Source organism: Psammomys obesus, unplaced genomic scaffold (genome assembly GCF_907164565.1).
Source record: "Psammomys obesus unplaced genomic scaffold, mPsaObe1.curated_primary_1811, whole genome shotgun sequence".
Lineage (NCBI taxonomy): Eukaryota > Metazoa > Chordata > Mammalia > Rodentia > Muridae > Psammomys > Psammomys obesus.
In genome coordinates, this window is record NW_026596110.1 from 924,357 (window position 1) to 942,459 (window position 18,103).

Here is an 18,103-nt window from a genome sequence, read left to right on the forward strand (position 1 = left end):
ATCACAGTATAATCTAGCATTAAAGCACATGAAATGGAAAATGTGTAGATATTGACCCAGGAAACAGAAAGAATCCCAAAACAGTGAGCAGGTATTAAAATCTGCCATGCAGATAAAATAAAAAGTAATTATACTAGAAAACCTCTTTTTTTCCCCAAAATTTATCTAGGTATTGTTCTCACTAATTTCTCATGGATGTAGATAATCATGAATTTCAAAATACCAGTTAGTTGACTGCTTAGGAAAGAATAAATTAATTTTCTATTCCCTATGTAAATATTAATTAAAAATTGGTACAAGTTAGCTTAGTTCTCTCATTCTTTATTATATGAAAAAAAATCTTTGTCTTTTATTATTTATATTCAGTAATTCTCTACTAGAATAATTCTAATCTCAATGAAAAGTTGATTCAGCTCTTCAGTGGTTTTTCATAAAGTAAAGCACACCTAAAGAATTCCCTGGGGATACCGCATCATCCTTTGTTAGAGTTTATTGCCTATTTGTAGCTTTGGAATATTAGTGTGTGTTTAGTTAAAAAAAAAACATTCTTAATTTTTCCATAATTAATCTTTTACATCAAAGTTTTTCCACACAAATTTTTATCTCTGAATTTCTCAGAGTGTATATTAAAGGATTCAATATGGGAGTGATAACTGTATAAACTACAGTCAGGGACTTATCAATAGGAAAGTTGGAGACAGATCTAACATACATGAAAATACAGGGAACAAAAAAGAGGACAACCACTGTGATGGGGGAGCTGCAGGTGGACAGGGCTTTGTGCCTCCCTTCTTCACTTTGAGTCTTAAGAGAGTTTAGAATAATCCCATAGGAGACTAGGAGAAGGATAAAGACTGTCATACAAATTGCTCCACCATTGGCAACCACAGTGAGTCCAATTAAGTAAGTGTCAGTACATGCTAATTCCAATAATGGGTATATGTCACAGATAAAGTGATCAGTAATATTGGGGCCACAAAATGGGAGGTTGTAAACAAAGATAATTTGAACCAAAGAGTGGGCAAAACCTCCAGCACAGGCTACCACCAACAGGAGAATACAAACCTGAAGATTCATGATAGACATATAATGCAGGGGTTTACAGATGGCCACATAGTGATCATAGGCCATAAAAACCAGAAGGAAGACCTCAGCACCACCAAATAAGTGCTCTACAAATAGCTGGCCTATGTAAGAAGAAACTGAAATTGTTCTTGTGTTGCAGATTAAGTCCATAAGCAACTGGGATGAGAAGGCAGTGGAATAAATAGCATCCATGAGATGCTATGACAAACAAGCAAGGAAAAAGTACATTGGGGAGCCCAGGGAAGGGCTGGCAATCACTGTCACCACAATGAGCAGGTTGCCCACTATTGTCATAATATAGAGGAGTAAAAACATGACAAATAATGCTTTTCTCCCAGCAGGATCCTGAGTGAGACCTAGTAGGATAAATTCTGTCACATTGTTGCTCTGTCCTATTTAATCTGTCCTAATCAATTGGGAGTAGATTCAGGAGTAAGAACTAAATATAACACCAGCCATGAAATCGTAAATGTGTCCAGGAATCATTTTATCATGGATAAAGTCTTCGTTCTCATTTTCTAGATGTAAATCCCAAGTGATTTCTAATAAGTGTCTAACAAATTCCTCTTCCATGGAGCACCATTGACTTGTTGATAACACTGTTTTCCTTTGGGTGATTTTGTTGAGCCCACAGTTTCCAGGTTTGTTGTCAATGTCTAAGTGAATCCTTTGTACCTAAGAGCAAACAAAGTTCCAAGGTCTTTAATATACTTAGACTTCTTACTTAAAAATATTAGTTTTTCACAGATGTCAGTAATGACAAAAGAAGGGTGTTAATTTAAGAAATACACCCACACACACACACAAAGAAATCCACACACAAGGGGAGGAGGTCCTCCCCTATCAGTGGACTTGGAAAGGAGCAGGGAGGAGATGAGAGAGGGAGGGTGGGATTGGGAAGGAATGAGGGAGCTGGATACAACTGGGATACAGAGTTAACAAAATTTAACTAATAAGAAAAATAAAAAAAATGTTTAATGACCAAAATATAAAGAAATCCACACACTTAGTTGAGAATGAATCTGAAATAAATCAACTAACATAAAAATCTGCTGTTAGTTGAATATGATTTTGCAGGAACTATCTTTATAATACTATATATGAAAGCCCTAAAAATCTCTGCTCCAGGAAAGTACAGATGATAATGTATCTTTACATTCTGTCTTAAACATCTCAAATCACGTTTTTATTTTTTTCATATTAAATTCCAAGAATTTGCCTTTAAACTTCATCAAAAAGTTATAATAGAGTACTTAAGTTAAAGGGCATATCACCTAAACTTTCATTGCTATAAAAATGCATTACTATTTTTCTTAAAGGATTAATATCGTTATAGGAAATTTATTTAATAAATAAGTTAATATAGTTATTAAAGCATAATTCAAATTTAAAATAGTAATTTTATGACTCCTTGTATTGTAGAGAATGACTCTATATATATGTCAAAACAACTTTGTTGGATCATTTTAAGGTTCACAAATAAAAGTCCACATCAAGTTTTCAGAACACGATATATACATTTATTTCCTTACATACTAGCACATTCTATAATAAAAATATATTAACTAATGCATCCCATATAATTATACTTCTTTGTTAAAATCATATAAAATATAATGCCCATAAGTTAAGTGACAAATGGGATTTTTTTCTATTGTCATACATTCAATAACATATAATAGCTATTATTTGACATTACAGAAATTAAACAATAATCATATTGTAATACTGATGCAACCTAATATGCAAATTCCAGTTATTCTTTGTTGTGACACCTTAATTTTTTTATTTAGAAATCACCAATGAAACTGTTAGTCCATAGCTCTGTTCAGTAATATCATAATATTTTGGCAACCTTAGGCCGTTGTTTCAATAGCTGATATCCTAAATTTGACTTTGGTCTATAAATCACTCTTATTTATAGAAAGAGTGACTTTATTATACAAATCCATAAAGACATTTACCGACAGATATAGAACTCCTTGACTACACTCCCAGTACTTGCTTTATAAAGTAGTTGAATGTTCTTACCCTCTGTGAAAATATTTTCATAAAGAAACAATAATGTTATGTTTTCAAAACTGTGTAAAAATTGACCTAATTAAACGATTAACTTTTAAAGCCTTATTGGGCTGAACACATAAAAAGGAAATAACATATTAAACATTACAGTTAGGAAGGTGGATTTTTCCCTTTTCATTCCATCATGAGAAGCTGGCTGTGAGGATTAATAGCAACACGATGAACTTAGCTATTAATGTTTACCCTAACAAAAAAAGTCTGAAATTCATCCTCTTTCAAAACTGGCACAGACATCAATATGATTAGATCTCTTCAGCCATTTTCTTATTTCAAAAGTCTTTATATAGCCTTTCCTACTAGCGACCACATCCCTTTATCCCGTTTTCTCATCTCAACAAATTAAGACATTCCAAAACCTTCTATAAGCAGTGATGGACACACACACACACACACACACACACACACACACACAAACTTTAACATCTCAAGGGCTAAATATGAATGAAGACAGTTTCCAGCTTGGACATAACTGAGTTTTCAGAATCTTCTGGGTCATTCTACCAGGAAAGTAGTCTTTCCTTTAACATATTCGGTGGCCCCATGCCATCACCATGCCAAAGTAAGGGACGAACAGGTCACCATAGGTTAGCTGTTAGAACACTTGGAACAAATTCAGATTAAGAAATTGATCATTCCTCAATTGCTTTCTTCTCTTGAAAAACCCCCAGAGGGGGGAAAATGACTTGGATATATTATCAAGAAAGACTAGCTATCTACCCCACGGGATATAGAATCTATGATGTGAACATAAAAATCCTGATGTATGATGTTTACAGATCTATAAGCTACACATTATGAAATACATTAGTATGATAAGGAATAGTCAAATCAGCTCACAGAAGAAAGAAGTCACAGGTGATTTTCCCACTAACACCCTAGCAAAACAGTCTTACTGTGATGGCTAGGTGTTCTCAGCCCAAGAATCTCACAGGTACAAAGACTGAGAGCTTGCAACTTCAATGTGTTCTATTCTATGTTGTAATTCTTGGAACACCATCAAGATAGCTCTAGACTTCAGTAGGAGTAAAAATTTTATCAGTGCCTCAAAGTGAGGGATGAATCTCTAAGATTAGTAGTTGCTGGAAGATTCAGAGTTAGTTGTCACTGCTTTTAAGAATGTGTCCTCAGTAAGTCTAACCAGCTCCAGTGGATAGCCATACACCCAAGAGTGCACAGGCAGACTTAATTGCACTCAATGGGTTTGAAAATAAATAAATGAGGACATACTCCTTTGTGCATATGAAATGAGGGTAGCTCTGGGAGGCAAATGAAAAGAAGAGAGTAAATATGACCAAAATACTATGAACAAAATTCTCAAAGACTTAAAAAATATTTGAAAAGAAAGTTGCATTCAAAAAATTAGCATAACAAGACAGAGTAAATCAGTTAGAAGAAAAAGTAGGGAAGAGGCTAGAACTCATTGGCATAGGTGACAGCTTCCTGAACAGAACACCAATAGCACAGGCTCTAAGAGCAACAATCAATAAGTGGGACCTCATGAAACTGAACAGCTTCTGAAAAGCAAAAGAAACCATTGCCAGAACAAAACAACAGCCTACAGACAGGGAAAGAATCTTCACCAACCCTATATCTGACAGAGGGCTGATATACAGAATATATAAAGAACTAAAGAAGTTAAAAATCAACAAATCAAGCAACCCGATTAAAAATGGGGTACAGAGCTACATTCTCTGTAGAGGAATACAGAATGGCAGAGAAACACTTAAAGAAATGCTCAACATTCGTAGCCATCAGAGAGATGCAAATAAAAATGACCCTGAGATTTCACCTGACACCCATCAGAATAGGTAAGATAAAAAAACTCAAGTGACACTTCTTTCCTAAGACTCCCTGCACTCTGCCCAAAGGTTGCCCATAAGTCTCAGCATCTACTTTGATAGTCTGCAAGGCAGAGCCTTTCAGAGGTCCTCTGTTTCAGGCTACTGACTGTTCCCTCTTTTCTCCTTCTTCTGATGTCCATCCTCTTTGCCTTTCTGGATAGGAATTGAGCATTTTAGCAAGAGTCCTCCCTTCTTGATTAGTTTCTTTAGATTTTAATAGGTTTATCCTATATTATATATCCATATGAGAGAGTATATACCATGTGCATCTTTCTGCTTCTGGGATAGCTCATTCAGAATGATCTTTTCTAGATCCCACCATTTACCTGAAAATTTCATGATTTCCTTGTTTTTTATTGCCGAATACTATTCCATTGTGTATATGTACCACAATTTCTGTATCCATTCCTCCACTAAGGGACATCTGGGCTGTTTCCAGGTTCTGGCTATTACAGATAAGGCTACTACAAACATGGTTGAACAAATGTCCTTGTTGTGTACTTGAGCAAATTTTGGGTATATGCCTAGGAGTGGTATAGCTGGATCTTGAGGAAGTGCTATCCCTAGTTGTCTAAGAAAGCGCCAGATTGATTTCCAGAGTGGTTGTACAAGTTTACATTCCCACCAGCAGTAGAGGAGGGTTCTCCTTTCTCCAAAACCTCTCCAGCATGTGTTGTCACCTGAGTTTATCATCTTGGCCATTCTGATGGGTGTAAGATGAAATCTTACAGTCGTTTTGATTTGCATTTCCCTTATGACTAAGGACATTGAACATTTCTTTAAGTGTTTCTCTGCCATTTGATCGTCTTAGGAAAGAAGTGTGAAACAATAAGATCTGGAGAGGACAGGAACTCCACAAGGAGAGCAACAGAACCAAAAAATCTGAGCACAGGGGTCTTTCCTGAGACTGATACTCCAACCAAGGACCATGCATGGAGATAACCTAAGACCTGTGCACAGATGTAGCCCATGGCAGCTCAGTGTCCAAGTGGGTTCCATTGTAATAGGAACGGGGACTGTCTCTGACATGACTTGATTGGCCTGCTCTTTAATTACCTCCCCCTGAGGGGGAAGAAGCATTACCAGGCCACAGAAGACAATGCAGCCCACTTCTGATGAGACCTAATTGACTAGGATCAGAAGGAAGAAAAAGAAGACTTCTCTTATCAGTGGACTTGGAAAGGGGCATGCATGCAGAGGGTGGAGGAAGGGAGGGATTGGGACAGGAGGATTGAGTGAACCACAGGGGGAATACAAAGTGAATAAAGTGTAATTAATAAAGAATTAAAAAACTGTAAGAAATAAAGCAACATATGCATGAAAAAAAAAAAAACTCAAGTGACAACACATGCTAGAAAGGTTGTGGAAAAGGAAAACTCTCCTCCATTGCTGATAGGAATGCAAACTTGTACAACCACTTTGGAAATCAATCTCACATTTTCTCAGACAATTAGGAATTGTACTTCCTCAAGATCTAGCTATACCACTCCTAGGCACATATCCAAAAGATGCTCAAGTACACAAGAAGGACATTTACTCAACCATGTTTGTAGCAGTTTTATTCATAATAGCCAGAACCTGGAAACAACCCAGATGTTTCTCAGTTGAGGAATGGATACAGAAATTGTGGCACTTTTACACAATGGAATATTACTCAGCAATTAAAAACAAGGAAATCATGAAATTTGCAGGCAAATGGTGGGACCTAGAAAAGATCATCCTGAGTGAAGTCTCCCAGAAGCAGAAAGACGCACATGGTATATACTCACTTATATAGACCTATAATCTATACTGAAATCTATTGACCTAAAGAATATAAACAAGAAAGAGGACCTGGGGTAAGATGATCAAACGTCACTTAGAAATACAAATGGGATAGACATTGGATGTAGGAGAAAACAAGTAACAGGACAGGAGCCTACCATAGAGGGCCTCTGACAGACTCTGTCTAGCAGCGTATCAAAGCAGATGCTGAGACACATGGCCAATCTTTGGGCAGAGTGCAGTGAATCATAAGAAAGAAAGGGAGTTAATATGACCTGGAGAGAACAGGAGCTCCACAAGGACCAAATATATCTGGGCACATGGGTCTTTTATGAGACTGTTTCTCCAACCAAGGATCATGTGTGGATATAACCTAGAACCCCTGCTCAGATGAAGCCCATGGTAGCTCAGTATCCAAGTGGGTACCCTATTAAGGGGAACAGGGACTATTTTTGACATAAACTCAGTGACTGGCTCTTTGACCTTCCCTCTTCCCAAGGGAGGGGCAGCCCTAGTTGGCCACAGAGGAGAACTTTGCAGCCAGTACTGAAGATACCTGATAAACCAGGGTCAGATGAAAGGGCAGGAGGTCCTCCCCTATCAGTGGACTTGGAAAGGGCCAGGGAGGAGATGAGGGAGGAAGGGTAGGATTGGGAGAGAATGAGGGAGCAGGATACAGCAGGGATACAAAGTTAATAAACTGTAACTTATATTAAAAAAAGAAAAAAATATTAGCATATTCTCAGTTCTTTAAAATAAAAAAAATTGAAATTGAAAAAAAACACAAAATATTAGTGTATGTAATGTTGAAAAAATTGCTACATTTTCCATGGAGTCATCCACCTCTTTGTCTCTTACTAAATCCTACCTCCCATTCCACATAGCTCTCTGAGCCCTAGGGAGAGGGGTTTGATGACAATATCCTATATGGACTGAGTGCTCCAAAGTCTTTCATTATCACATTGGTCTCTGTGTTAGTTTCCATCTACTACAAAAAGAAGCTTCTTTGATTTTGGCTAAATGAAGTACTGATCTATGAGGATAAAAAGAGTGTTATTAGGAGTCATCTATTGCTATGTTCCTTTAGCAGAACAATAGTGTTTGGTTTTCCCCCAGACACATGTGAACTCAGAGAGACTATAGCAGCATATACAAGGCCTGTATAGGTTCAAACCAAACTGAAAAGGAAAGCTAGACACAAACTCCCATTCCTTCAATCAAGAAGCTAGCAGCAGTTGACACCACTTGTGTTTCTTTTAATTGATTTGTTTTCATACAATATATTCTGACCACTGATTCCCCCCTAACATTTTTCTAGATCCTTCCTTCCTTCCTCTCTTCCTTCCTTCTTCTTCTTTTTCTTTCTTTCTTTCTTTCTTTCTTTCCTTCTTTCTTTATTTACTTATTTCTTGTATAGCTCTGGTTGTCTTGTAACTTGCCTCAAATTCAGAGATTTGCCTGCCTCTGCCTCTTGAATGCTGGGATTAATGGTGTGTGCTACTGCTTATTTTCATTATTCTTGATAGAAGCCATAAATGTCCTTTCTTCTAATAGCAGTTTGGTCCTGGCCAGAAGTACCAGAAAAGTCTAGAGGCACTAGTTAGTTAATATACTTTCACACAGCAATGTCTATAGTTGCCCATGAACCTGTGTGTGTGAGTGTTCCCAAAATCTTAATCCAGATGCATAGGTGTAATTAGCACCTCATATGTAGGAAAACACAACTGACCATCTCATCCCCATAGTTGAAACAAATTATCCTTATCAATCCCTCAACAATGACCTAGAATAACAACTTTGTGGGACCTGCTGTTTCTTTAAAGTGATTTACTTGCTTTCTTTCTCTGAAGCACTCACATAGAACCTATAATAAATTCCTTTCTAAAAGTCACCTTTATGTTGTCTTTGAAATGTATTTGTTGAAACTGCAGAAGCCTTTGGCCTAGAGCAGCTTTGATTGCCTTTTAGTGTTGAGACTATAGACTTCCAACCCATAATCACCTGAGGTGGGAAACTCCCATTACTCTCAAGGAGTCAATGCCCCCTATTTTCCCACTTATCACTGCAGTGCATTGTCTGTGAAATAGAGAGGAGTACAGTGACCAATGTTCTATTTCTTTTTATTTTTAAATTTCCATTTTTATTGTCCATATTCCAGCCCTCAAAATTCAGATCCACAGCAGTTAAGACATAACGGCCAGCAAACTAGGCTCTACTACTTCCTGGTTTTATTTTATCTTCTTATACTCTACTTTCATTTAGGAACTTCTGATTTCTCTGGAAGTCCTGATTAAATTTTTTCTTACAGAGAGCATAGTATCTCTTTGCTCCATGGGACATTAGCTGAATTTGTGCTTGTGATATGAAGCACACTGCTCTTACACAGAATAACTATCCACCACTGAAAAAAAAAAGATTAACTCAGTGTCCATGGCTGGGTCACTGGCACAAAGAAACCATACCTTTCACAATAACCTCAAAAAACAAAATATCTTAAGGAAACTCTAGACAAGAAAGTTAAGGATTTGCATAATAAAAATTTAAGACATTAAAGAAAGAAACTGAAGATAATACTAGAAATGGAAAGATATTTCATGCTCATGAATTGGTTGAATTAATTGGTTAAAATCCCATCCAATCAAAAATAATTTATAGATTAGATGTGAATAATTATCATCAAAATTCCATCACTGTTCACCATAAAAATTAACAGAGAAATATCAAATTCATATGGAAACATGAACACACATACAACAAAAAAGAAAAAGAAAACAGATAAGCTAAAACAATCCTAAATAATTAAAGAACAACTAGAGGTATCACCATCCCCAACCTCAAATTGTACTACAAATCTATAATAATAAAAACAGCACTAAATAGGCATAAAGTATACACATTGATTACTAGAATAGAATACAATTGAATGAAAGATTTAGACATAAATCCACACACATATCAGTATTTGATTTTTTAATAAAGCAGAAATACATTCTGGCAAAAGAACAGCATCTTCAACAATAGTACTGTTTTAACTGGACTGCATGCAAAGTGGACTAGTGCAATAGTGTAACAAGGTTTAAAATCAACCATTATCTGATTGGATTTAAGACCCACTCTATGTGACAGAACCTGTTACTAACAGTGTTCAGGTGGCCAAGAACATAAGACTAGATGTGTCAGGAACCTACAGCCAAACCAAATTCTACTGTTCTATAAAAAGCACATAGCAACAGAATGATTTCTAAGGATACTATACTATAGTCCTAGATCATTGTTTTGCTCTTCCATCATCAGAGAGGTTTCCTCTGGCAGTAAATTGGAATAAATGCAGAGTTACACAGGCAAACAAGTACTGCTATGTGAGAGACCTCGTAACACTCAGTTCTAAATGAAATGTCTCTACCAAATCCCTCACCCTGGGGATTGAGGGCACCCTGTTGAAGAAGAGTGGAAAAAAGTATAAAAGCTAGAGGGGTTGCAGAACACCAACTGAACAAAGCCTTCTAAACACAGTAGGACCAATCCACATATGAACTCATAGAAACTTGCAATATGCAAAAGGGCCTGCACAGATCTATACCAGACGGGGTCCCAGCACTGAAAATCGAAGTGGACACAAGCCCATATCCCTAGCCCAGAAGCTATCTCCAACTGACAAACACAAATAAATGAAAAAACAAATGGGATGTGCATTGAACTTATGACAGGAGTCTACCACAAAAGGCATCTGAAAGACTCTACCTAGCAGTGTTTCAAAGCAGACACTAAGACTCATAACCAAACCCTCGGCAGAGTGCAGGGAATCATATGAAAGAAGGGAAGTTAGTATGATATGAAAAGGATAGGAGCTCTACAAGGACCAAACATATCTGGGCACAGGGTCTTTTCTGAGACTGACACTCAACCAAGGACCATCTATGGATATAACCTAGAACTTCTGCTCGGATGTGGCCCGTGGTAGCTCAGTAACCAAGTAGTTTTCCAAAGTAAGGGGAACACGGACTATTTCTAACAGGATCTCAAGGGCAGGCTGTTTGACACCCCCCCCCCCGGGGAGGAGCAGTCTGTTAGGCCACAGAGGAGGACTTTGCAGCCAGCCCTGAATATACCTGATAAAACAGGGTCAGATGAAAGGGGAGGAGGTCCTCCCCTATCAGTGGACTTGGAAAGGGGCAGGGAGGAGACCAGGGAGGGAGTGTGGGGTTGGGGAGGGAATGAGGGAGCGGGATACAGCTGGGACACAGAGTTAACAAAATGTAACTAAAAAGAAAAAAATAAAAAAAATAATAAAAAAAGAAGTTAAACAACAACAACAAAAAAAAAGAAAAATTAATATTCTCTAAGGGAGTCTTACTTGGCGTACAATCACTCATAAGGCCAAGCCTAATGCCCAACAGTAGATAACCAACAAAAATAACTCAATTGTATTCTTTGAAAAAAAGTTAATATATAATGCTTTATCGAGGAACATTTTGATTTCTTTCTTTCTTTCTTTCTTTCTTTCTTTCTTCCTTCTTCCTTTTTTCCTTCCTTTCTTCCTTTCCTTCTTTTCTCACTAAGGTCTTTTGATTATATAATATATTATGATTTCTTATTTTGTGCTTTTACAGGATTTCTGTGCATGCCATTTCTGTGTGTCTGTGTTTATATGTATTTCTTGTGCTTTTTGTTTGGCTTTGTATCTTTCTGTTTATTTTTCCTATTACATTTGTGTGGTTTTTATTTTATATTATATTTTTATTTTTCTTTCATTTTTTTTCTTCTTAGATGTTTGTTTCCTAATGAAAGGGAAAATAAAAAAATGTGGATTTGGGTGAGTGGGAAGGTGAGGAGGATATGGGAGGAATTGGGTGAAGAGCAACCATAGTCCAAACATATTGTATGAAAATATATATTTTCAGTAAAATAAAATCACTGCAACCATAGTCTAAACATATTGTATGAAAATATATATTTTCAGTAAAATAAAATCACTAAAAATAAAGCTGTATTTTAAGAATACACACATCCATAGTTAAATTATTTTTAACTACAATTAACAGAAAGTTTAGCGTCATTAAGTTTGAGTAAAGATATAAAAGTGAAATGAAAAAGGTAAAAGAAAGTACTTTCAATGATTTCAGTAACAGTCTAGTTAAGAGGCTAAGAAATTTATAAATAAACTAATATGTAAGCAAGACTGTGGGTGAAATGGAATGATAAAAGGAAGGATCAAGAGAGGTGGAGAGAGAGTACTGGGAATTGGAGGGCATTTAGGGAGTGATGTGGAAACCTAGTACAGTAGAAGCTCTCTAGAATCTACAAGAGTGACCCTAGGACTCCTAGTAATGGGGTATACAGAGCCTTAACTGGCCATCTTCTGTAACCAATCAAGGCTTCCAGTAGTGAGATGGTGACATTAATCCGTCCACAAAACCTAAAATGTGTCCTGCCTGCAAGATATGCTGGGATAAATGGTGGAACAGAATAGTGGGAGTGGCTAGAGATAGTCACTTCAGTCTACACATCTTCTCCTGTTGGGAGTCTCAGCGAGAGTCACACTCAAATTCTCCCATGAGCCTACTCTGTCACAGGCCTCCAGCTTGACAAAAAGAAGTCCTCCTCAGTTTTCCTTCTTGTTTCCAGCCTTCTCACCTCACACTTCCTGTTCTTCCCACATATGATCCTTACCTTTGTTTCTCTACCCATTCCATCTCCTATCCAGTTCCCTTTCTTCATCCACTTCTGTTGTCTATTCTATCTCCTTTTCTTCGTGACATTCTGGCACTCTCTCTTGGACCTTCCTTATTACCTAGCTTCTATGGGTCTGTGGATTGTAGTTTGGTTATCCTGTACTATAGGTCTCAGGTCTGCTACTAAGTGAATTAATACTTCTTTTTGGTTCTGGGTTACCTCACTTAGGATGATCTTTTCTAGTTCTATCCATTTGCCTGCAAATTTCACAATTTATTTGGTTTTAATAGCTGAATAGTATTCCATTGTGTAAATGTACCACAATTTTTGTATCCATTCTTTGGTTGAGAGACATCTAGGTTTGGAAGGAGAGGAACAACAACCTCCAAAAACATAAAAATAAAAACCTTTGATGCAGGGACAAAGAGGGAACAAAGATTGAAGTAAAGTCCAACCAATAATTGGCTCAACCTAAGACCCACCCCTGATAGACAGCCAGCCCCTGACACTAATCATGATACTCTGCTATGCTTGAAGACAGGAGCCTAACTTGACTGTCTTCTGGGAGGTTCCAGATAGCAGTGGGAAATGGACAGATGCTGAGACTTGCATCCAAGCATGGGGCAGAGGTCTGGGGATCCTATGGAAGTGTTGGGTGGAAAATGGAAGGACCTGGAGAAACCTCACAAGAAGATAAACAGATACAACTAACCCAGTCTCATGGGAACTTACAGAGACTGAGACATCAACTAAGGAGCATGCATGGTATGGACCTAGGCAACCTGCACACATGTAGAGGATGGGTGGTTTGGTCTTCATATGGGGCACCTGGTGAGTGCAGGGGGCAGTCTGTTTCTAACATGGACTCTATCATCTGCTTTTGGATCACTTCTCCCTGGCAGGGCTGTCTGGCCTGGCCTCAAGGATGAAGATATGCTCAGTCCTGATGTGACTTGATGTGCTGGGAGAGGTTGATACAGGGAGAGGGGGCCTCCCCTTTTCTGGGGAGAAAGGGAGAAGGGGAAGGGGGGACTATGAGGAGAGGAGGGAGCGGGCACCCTTGGGGTATAAAGTAAATAAACTCAAATAAAATGATTTCAAAAATAAAAATAAATGAAAGAATTAAGATAAACACCCAAGTCAGAACAGTGCAAAACAAACAAGAAGAAGGAAAAGAGCCCACGAGAAGGCACAATAATCAGAGACCCACTTATTCACACACTCAAGAATCCAATAAAAACATACAATTGAAAGCCATAATTTATATGCAAAACCTGTAGGATAAAATAATAAATTAAGAGTAAATGTAAAACTTAAAATCAAAAGAAAATTTCAGATATGACATTAGATAAGAAACCTCCAAAGATGCCATTAGTTTGTTTTCTGTTGGCTGTCTACTGCTGGGCAGGGGGCCTAAGGAGAGCAGTTTGTTTCACCAGGGAGACTCCCTTGGGAAAAAAAAATTAACTTCTCTTTGTAAGTGGTTATCAATTGGAGATTGTTTCTGGGCTAGGGATGGGAGCATGTGTCTGCTTCTCCCTACAGCTCAAGGACACATCTGATGCAGACCCTGTGCGTGCTACCTCGGTATCTGTGAGTTTATATGAGTATCATTTGAGCTGTGTTTAAAGGCCTTTTTTCTTGGTGTCCTCCATCACCTCTGGTATTTATATTCTTTCTGCCTTCCTTTCAACAATGTTCCCTGAGCCTTGAGGGGAGTGAGGAATCCCATTTAGGGCTGGGTGTTCCTCAGTCTCTCAGTTTCTGCACATTATCTGAATGCTTTTATCTGTATTAGTTCCCATCTGGGTACAAGGAAGCTTATTTGAGGATGATGTCTGAGCAAGGTACTGATCTATTAATATAGTGGAAAATGTCATTAGAAATCGTTTTATTGGATTACTTGATACGTTGCTTTTTAACTTCTTGAGTTCTTTATATATTCTGGATATTAGCCCTCTGCCAGATATAGGGTTGGTAAAGATCCATTCCCAGTGTGTAGCCTGATGTTATGTTCTGTTGACAGTGTCCTTTGCTTTACAGAAGTTTTTCAGTTTCATGAGGTCCCATTTACTGATTGTTGTTCTTAGAGTCTGTGCTGTTGGTGTTCTGTTCAGGAAGTTGTCTCCTGTGCCAGTGAGTTCAAGGGTCTTCCCCATTTTTTCTTCTAACAGATTTAGTGTAATGGTTTTATGTTGATGTTTTTGATCCACTTGGACTTTACTTTTGTGCCGGGTGATGAATATGGATCTATTTGCATTTTTCTACATGTAGACATTCAGTTAGGCCAGCACCATTTGTTGACGATGCTACCTTTTTTCCATTGTTCAGTTTTGGTTTCTTAGTCAAAAATCAAGTATCTGTAGGTGTGTGTGTTTATTTCTGGGTCTTCTATTCGATTCCATTAATCCACCATTCTGTTTCTATTCCAGTACCATGCAATTTTTATTACTATTGCTCTGTAGTACAACTTGAAAATGAGGTACACAGCTAAACAGAGAATACTCAATAGAGGAATATTGAACGGCAGAGAAACACTTAAAGAAATGCTCAGCATCCATAGTAATCAGGGAGATACAAATCAAAACAACCCTGAGATTTCACCTTACACCCATCAGAATGGCTAAGATAAACTCAAGTGGCAATACATAGTGGAGAGATGGGAACATGCCTCCATTGCTGGTGAGAATGTAAACTTTTACAGCCTCTCTGGAAATCAATCTGGTGCTTTCTCAGACAATTAGGAATAGTGTTTCCTCAAGATACAGGCATATATCCAAAATATGCTCATGTACACACAAGGACATTTGCTCAACCATGTTCATAGCATCTTTATTCATAAGACCCAGAATCTGGAAACAACCCAGATGTCCCTCAACGGAGGAATAGATACAGAAATTGTGGTACATTTTACACAATGGAATACTACTGAGCAATTAAAAACAAGGACTTAATGAAATTTGTAGGCAAATGGTGGGAACTAGAAAAGAGCATCCTGAGTGAAGTATCCCAGAAGAAGATAGATGCACATGGTATATATTCACTTATAAGTGCATATTAGACATATAATTTAGGATAAACCTACTAAAATCTGTACACCTAAAGAAGCTAAGCAAGAAGGTGGGCCCTAGGTAAAATGATCAATCCTCACTCAGAAAGGTAAATGGGACAGACATTGGAAGAGGGAGAAAATAGGGAACAGGACAGGAGCCTACCACAGAGGGCCTTTGAAAGACTCTACTCAGCAGGTTATCAAAGCAGATGCTGAGGTTCATAGTCAAACTTTTGGCAGAGTGCAGGGAATCTTATGAAAGATGGAAGCGAAGAGGAGGAAAAAGGAGCTCCACAAGGAGAGCAACAGAACCAAAAAATCTCGGCCCAGGGGTCTTTTCTGAGACTGATATTCCAACCAAGGACCATGCATGGAGATAACCTAAAACCCTTGCACAGGTATAGCCCATCACAGCTCAGTCTCCAAGTGAGTTACCTAGTAAGGGGAACAGGGACTATCTCTGACATGAACTCAGTGGCTGGCTCTTTGATCACCTCCTCCTGAGGGAGGAGCAACCTTACCAGGCCACAGAAGAAGACAATGCAACCAGTCTTGATGAGACCTGATAGGCTAGTGTCAGATGGAAGAGGAAGAGGAAGACCTTCCCTATCAGTGGACTTGTAGAGGGGCATGGGAGGATATAAGGAAGTGAGGGTGGGATTGGGAAGGAATGAAGGAGGGAACGATAGCTGGGAGACAAAGTGTCTAAACTGTAATTAATATAAAAAATTTAAAAAATTCATAAAATCAAAACAAATCATTTTATTACTATGTTCTTTTAGTAGAGTAGCAGTATTTGGTTTTACCAAGGTACATGGGCTATCTAGTCTCAAGGACTTAGTCACCCAAACACTATTGGGTATGAGCTCCATCAGTTGAAGTGGGCTTTGAATCAAACCAAATATTGGTTGGTTATTTCCACAAGTTTTATGCCATCATTGAGCTAGCATATCTTGCAGGTGGACCCCATTGTATATTGGAGGGTTTGTGAGTACATTGGAGAAGACATTCTTTTTTAATTTTTAAATTTTTTATATTACTTACAGTTTATTTACTTTGTGTCCCAGCTGTAGCCTACTCCCTCATTCCTTCCCAATCCCACCCTCCCTCATCTCCTCCCTGCCCCTTTCCAAGTCCACTGATAGGGGAGGTCCTCCTCCTCTTCCATCTGACATTAGCCTATCAGGTCTCATCAGGACTGGCTACATTGTCTTTTTCTGTGGTCTGGTAAGGCTGCTCGCCCCTCAGGGGGAGGTGATCAAAGAGCCAGCCACTGTGTTCATGTCAGTGACAGTCCCTGTTCCCCTTACTAGGAACCAGCTTGGACACTGACCTGCCATGGGCCACGTCTGAGCAGGGGTTCTAGGTTATCTCCATGCATGATCCTTGGTTGTAGAAACAGCCTCAGAAAAGACTTCTGTGCCCAGATATAGTTGGTCCTTGTGGAGCTCCTGTCCTCTCCAAATCATACTAACTCCCCCTTCTTTCATATGATTCCCTGTACTCTGCCCACAGTTTGGTTATGAGTCTCAGCATCTGTTTTGATATACAGCACCCTCTCCTTTCAGAGGCCCAGAGAAAAAATTCTGTGTGGGTAACAATTTATACAACATATTTTCCACAGATATTGTCATCTCTGAATTTCTCAGATGTGTATTAAAGTACTTAAAATGGGAATTATAACTCTAAAATAATAATGAATTTACTCACAGGAAAGTTGAAAGCATATCTCACATTCATGAAAATAAAAGAATCAAAAAGCAGACCAACCCCATTATGTGAGAACTAAAAGTGGACATGGCTTTGTGTTTGCCTTCTATTGTGAATCTTCCAAGAGTTTAAGATGATTCCAAAGAAGGTTATGAGAAGGAAAAAGAACACCATGTTCATAATCAGCTGAAGGATATTCACAAGAAACAGACTGGTGAGTCTAAGATGGTGGTGATCAGCGTGCACCATATCTGAGGGGCACAAAATCTGAAACTCGGGGCCGGAGAGATGGCTCAGTGGTTAAGAGCACTGATTGTTCTTCCAGAGGACCTCGGTTCAATTCCCAGCACCCACATGGCAGCTCACAACTGCCTGTAACTCCAAGAGCTGACACCTTCACTCAGAAGGCAAAACACCAATGTACATAAAATAAAAATAAATTAATTCAGAATCTGAAACTCTGAAATTGGTGACTGGACGGGCAGCTGAAACCAGAATATTGACATTGAGGCATCCTGGGCAAGAGGGGACAACCAATGAGGTAGGAGACTTTGGATCAAGTTCACAGGTGGCCATCTCCAGGGACTGAGACTGGAGAAGATAAACCCCCCTGCATTTCCTCTTGCCCCAAGCATGGGCCTCTCTGCTCAGGAGAGGCGGCAGTGGTTGCCCTAACAACAAGCCTCTATGCTCTGTGACTGAGACAGCAAAAGCAACTACATTAAGGGTTTCCCAGCTTGGTGGCTGCAGCAGGCGGCTGTAAGGGCTTCTCAAGTCTGCAGTTGTAGCTAGCCCAAGCAGGAGCCTCCAAGCTCAGTGACTGAGACAACAGAGGCAGCTGCCCTAAGCAGAATCCTCCATGCTCTGTGACTGAGACATCAGAGGCAGCTGTCCC

General features: G+C 38.7%; 1 pseudogene; it reads right to left on the reverse strand.

Annotated features, from left to right (window-relative positions):
* Positions 1-576: 576 nt before the first annotated feature.
* LOC129692650 (olfactory receptor 4A5-like) lies at positions 577-1,659 on the reverse strand (annotated as a pseudogene).
* Positions 1,660-18,103: the final 16,444 nt, after the last annotated feature.